The 5,453-nt window shown below is 40.0% G+C and overlaps 1 non-coding gene across 1 annotated transcript; it reads left to right on the top strand.

Annotated features, from left to right (window-relative positions):
- Positions 1-5,371: 5,371 nt before the first annotated feature.
- Positions 5,372-5,453, top strand: trnas-uga (transfer RNA serine (anticodon UGA)). The gene has a single exon. It is a non-coding gene; the product is annotated as a tRNA-Ser (tRNA).

The following is a 5,453-nucleotide window of genomic DNA, read 5'->3' as shown; positions in this document are numbered from 1 at the left end:
TGTATAGTGTAAAGGGGAGGGGAATTAAATTTGGCTGGGAGACATGTCGATCAGGGTTTCCTTCTCTCTCTCTCTCTCTCTCTCTCTCTCTCCCTCTCTATCTTTCTCTCTGTGCTCCATATAATTGGAGAGCTTGCTGTTGCATAATTTGGAAAAATAATGCAATACAATTCAATTTTAGTTGTATAGATGCCTTTTAGGAATAAATATTGTCAAGAGGCAGCTTTATGATGTAGATTTAGATCCCTAATGACCAAACAAGGGATTAATTAAGCAATTTCTATAACTTAGTTTTCTCAGGTGCTGTTATGCTGCTAAAAATATATATATTTTTACTGGTATAGACATGAGTCAAAATACCTTCCACTTCTACCTTTAAGAAAGCCTCTCTTTTTTTGCTGTTTACTTGTCATTTCAGCTCTGTGAGCTTTGCCTTTTATGGAGTTTTTTGGGCGTCACCAAAGGCAAATCAGCTCTTTCAGGCTCGAGCCTGGTCATTTACAGGTGTTTGGCATTCATCAAAATAGGCACATGAGAACTGAGGATATCTGAGTTTCGGAAACTTTTGTAAATCCGGCAGAAATTTTTAGTTTGGTTTGGTTTACACAAACATTTACACACAACTTTATTAAAAGCATAGTGAAATGATAGTGAGATTATAAATAATAACTCTTCTATAAATGTAAACTCAACAGTACTGAGTGTGTTTTGAGGATGTTCAGTATGAGGTTATTGTGAATAAGAGTAGTTCATAGGTACGAATCTACAACATCCAGAGAAGGTTATCGGCTGAAGCGAGGGTGAGACCTGGGTTTAAACTGTTCATGGCAAGTGCAATCTTTAGGACATCCATGTGGGACAATCCACAGAAGAAGAAGCTGAAGTACAGCATTAGGATTAAGCAGACAGTGAATTTACTTTTGAATTTACTGTTGAATTTCCCAGCACGTGAATTCTATTCAAGCCATTTTTGTGACTAAACACAATTCACTATGAACTGACAAAGCTGCTTGGATGAATGGCGAAACATCTTGACTTTCCAGCTCCACACAAAGTAAGTTGTTGTTGTTGTTGTTTTTAAACATGTTTAATGTTAACTGGTCCAGTCAATGAAATGTATTACAAGGCTAAAGAAATAGAAATGTAGGCTTCTATATAGGCTGTTCCCCATACTGGTCTACATGAGTCAGCAGTAACCTAGAAAACATTTCCCATTTGTTATGAATTAAGTGTACATTAGTTATGCTTATTGGTTTAAAAAATAATTAATTTTTCATTTGAAAAATATCAGATGTTCATTTACAAAATTAAAGAAAAAACCTACAGGCTCGAGGCACCTTGGACTTAGAGGCCCATGGGCAACGGCCCAATCAGCCTTATGGTTAATCTGTCATTGCCATCTACTTTGCTGCAACTGTGGAAATTTTGAGTGAAACATGCATTTGATATGCATTTAGTGCACACAGCTGACTGGCAATGCTCGGTATTCATTTAAGTTCATCTGACATAAATGAACACTGCAAGAGTTAATTCAAAACTGAGGATTTTGCTGTGCAAGGACGATTTATTCTCAGTCATGTATATTTAATTAAATGGGATATAAATTCTTAATAAACTGTTATTGATCATGTTACTGGATGAGACCTCCTGGTTGGCAGGTAAGACAGTAAAAGTGCTGATTACTCTTTTATTACGTTCAGTGAATTTCTCCTATCCTACAGGATATCTGAGGGTAATTATGATATTGTTGTTTCTGGATATCCCTAAAAGGGTTCTGATGGTGAGAAAAGGGCCACTGTGTAATAGTAGACTAAATTAGCACATCCTGGTTAGGTTTGGAACTATATGTATCAAAATTAACGAAATACAGATTAATTTGTAAACAGACAGAAACCCTCCAGAGAGCCAAGGACAGGTGAGGCTTGACAGTCCTTTTGAACTTACCTGTTGGTCATGTGCACACATACCCCCACACATATCAGGCTGATGTCATGCTGTCCCTGTCCCACACATATACTGTAGTACTGCTCACATTACACACTAAGATCACTCACAGTCAAAACCAGGGCAAGAGGTGAAATGTCAGGGTCAGTGTCACGCCGTGAGCAGCTCACGTTCCCTCTGATTCAGCCTCGATGTCGTGGAGAGTAGCTAACCAGAGAAAGGAGATGCTTCCATTCATAGCCTGTGGTGGTGATCGTCTCATGTCCTTGCCACCAAATGGAAAACTGTGTCAGCAAGTACACTTTTTCCAATGTCTCAGTCGCTGCTAGGAAAGGTGTGTTGACACACACACAACCCTGAGCTTGTAAATCTTTAAACACAAGCTGTCATTTTAGTGCAGCTGTCCTACATAATGCATGCTATACACAGACAGATGTAATGATCATTCCATTTTCCACACTTGTGTCCGCAGCCAAAGCAGGAGTATTCCATTAAACAGCCTTTTTCTCCATTTCAATTCAATTTCAGTGTTATTGGTGTGGAGGTACGCATTTATGAGGGACTAGGGTATTTGTTACAGCCATTTTGCTTTATATGGCAAAGATATCCTGTCATACAGAGAGTTACTTCCTTACACAACATGCTTCATTCCAGCAGCATGTGTAAAGCTTTCAGGATTAAAAGTCTTTCACTGGACTGGGTCACTGAAAAAAAATAATTAATCAGCCTTATGAGAATAAGCATATGTTGCATGATTTAGGACTGCAACATATGACAGGAGACATGCTGAACCCAAACTGCGGATTGACAGATTGAAGGATCCCACAGGCAACACGCTGAAAAAAAAATCATCAAAATAAATTTCAGTGCTCCAGCACACATTTGCAAAAGGACACTGACCTACAGTATGAATGCCATCAGATAAGACCCAATTCATGATTCTGCCTGGTTCAGTTGCTGAAATATGCATAAAGCATGTAACATGTGACATATTTTTGCATGCAGATACATAGAGTACTAGGGACAGGAGAGATTATAATCTGTGAAACACCCTTATTATGTTGTTAAGCTGATTACACGTTTCGAAAAATGAGTGAAGCAGGGCAGTCAAAAATAGCTTTTATGATGATTTGATTAATCAGAGCCTAGAGCAGAACTCAAATGCTGACAAAAAGGTCATCCCTCTGCATGCTGGAAACCACACACACACACACACAGATGCTGTTAATATGCTTCAATCTACAGGTGTGATTTTGCCCTTTACATCAGCAGTATGTTTTCTGTCGAGTGTTTAGAGCACTGACTGCAAAGCAGATTTTACCGAGGTGCTTCTAATATGAATTACTAAACACTGACTAATGAATTTTGCTGTGTTGTACAGAAATGGGGTATTTTTTTTCCCCCAGCTAATTTGAATCAAACTTGAATAACTAGAGGGGCATTAAAACTGTCTGCACAGGTCTAGTGCTCCCTCTGGTGCACAGACATTTTAAAAACAGCATGTAGCTTGGACTTGTAATGAATGTTTAAAAACTCTAGCAAGGCTGCTGTGTCTCAAATACACATACATTATCACAGTCAGCTTTCACAGACTCCCCTGTTAAATCCTTATAACTGAGGAGCAGAGACGGTTGAGGTTTGAGCTGATTGGAGGAGCAAAAGGTGCAAAATGGTGAGATATGACATGTAATAAATTGTGTCAGAGTATCATGCACTCCCTTTTCATCCTGCCATCCCTCCACTCTTGAACAGAGGAGTGCGGCTGGGAGTAAGAAAGATGCACGTTTTCTTTCATGTAACACTTTTAACAGATTAGTGAGAACGTGAGACCTGTTTATAAAGGCGGGACAAACACAGTTCTTCCCTCAGATCAGGTGTCTGTAAGCCAAGCTGTTGTGTTATGCCATAGTCAAAAGCCTGACACAGTGACACTAGTCTTCACACCACAAGTTTCCTAGTGACTCCTAAATCCAGTTTGATCAACAGCCATCTTACCACGCATATGACTTATATTTGAAATATATTTGATTCCAGCTCTTCTGTTCTGAATACTGTCAGCTTCATTTCCGTGTGGGATATCAGGATATAGTATCAGGATAATTTGACGATTTTGAGGGTGAGGATGTAAAAATGGAATGAAATGGTGGTGAAAATAGCAACTCCAGTTCTTGCCAGTAGAGGACATCATCCTCAAACATTTCTCCCTAACACATGAACGTGTTCACAGCAGAGACTGCAGGCTCCTCAAGAGAGATTAATTGTAGGATGTAATTCATTTTTATTCTGCAGTGACCTTGATATTCTTTTGCTCAAATTTCCTTTTTCACAAATCTGCTTCAAATTACCATGCAGAGACTACTGGTAATGCAGAGACTACTGGTAATGCAGAGACTACCGGTAATGCTGAGAATACTGTTTCAAGTTTAAGTTTAATTTATTTATATAGCACCATTTACAACAGCAGCAGCTGACCAGTGTGCTTTACAGCATCAAATAAAATAAATAGTAAATAAAACATAAAGTAAATAAATAAAATCACAGCTAAAAAAAACAAATTAAATCAACGACTCTATTTTAAGATATAACAAAATATAAGAAATAGAACCATACTGGTAATGCAGAGTCTACTGGTAATGCAGAGTCTACTGGTAATGCAGAGTCTACTGGTAATGCTGAGAATACTGGTAATGCAGAGTCTACTGGTAATGCTGAGACTACTGGTAATGCAGAGACTACTGGTAATGCTGAGAATACTGGTAATGCTGAGAATACTGGTAATGCAGAGTCTACTGGTAATGCTGAGACTACTGGTAATGCTGAGAATACTGGTAATGCAGAGACTACCTGACCCGACCCTACCGGTACCCGACCCGAACCTGAAATCAGTTTCTCACAGATATCTTTTTGCAACATGCTGTATTTCAGGATTGTATGCAACAATCAGAAAACAAACACATGTAAACAAACACAGTTTCATCAAGGCACAGCACCCCCTCACCACACAAGAGCAAAAGAGAAAAAAAAACACGTGCTTACCAGTTATGAAACTTTGCTTTGCAAAACAACAACAACAACAACCAGCTTTGCAAGCCCTACACTGCACGAGCTCATACAGTAATTCTTCCACAGTGCAGCTTTCCCTGCATCATCTGGCACTGGAATAAGTTCTCCCTTAATAATTTTTTGCTTTCTCTCACTTGTGCACAACCAGCTCATTACCTAAATGCACTCACGAGGTGTGCGTGCTGTCCGCCGTCTTGTGACAGAAAGCGCGTGCGGGAGCGGGAGCGCGTGCGCGTGCCCGAACCCGATCTGAACCCAAAGCTATTTATTAAAAATGAACCCGAACTCGACCCGAAGCCTGGGAGTTTTTCGGGCCCCGTCGGGCTGGGCTCGGGAAGCAGAGCTCTATGCAGGTGCGTTCACAGCTGTGATGGCCGAGTGGTTAAGGCGTTGGACTTGAAATCCAATGGGGTCTCCCCGCGCAGGTTCGAACCCTGCTCGCAGCG

The sequence above is a fragment of the Pangasianodon hypophthalmus genome, chromosome 19 (genome assembly GCF_027358585.1).
Source record: "Pangasianodon hypophthalmus isolate fPanHyp1 chromosome 19, fPanHyp1.pri, whole genome shotgun sequence".
In the NCBI taxonomy this organism is placed as follows: Eukaryota; Metazoa; Chordata; class Actinopteri; order Siluriformes; family Pangasiidae; genus Pangasianodon; species Pangasianodon hypophthalmus.
This window is presented reverse-complemented; position numbering and strand designations above follow the sequence as displayed.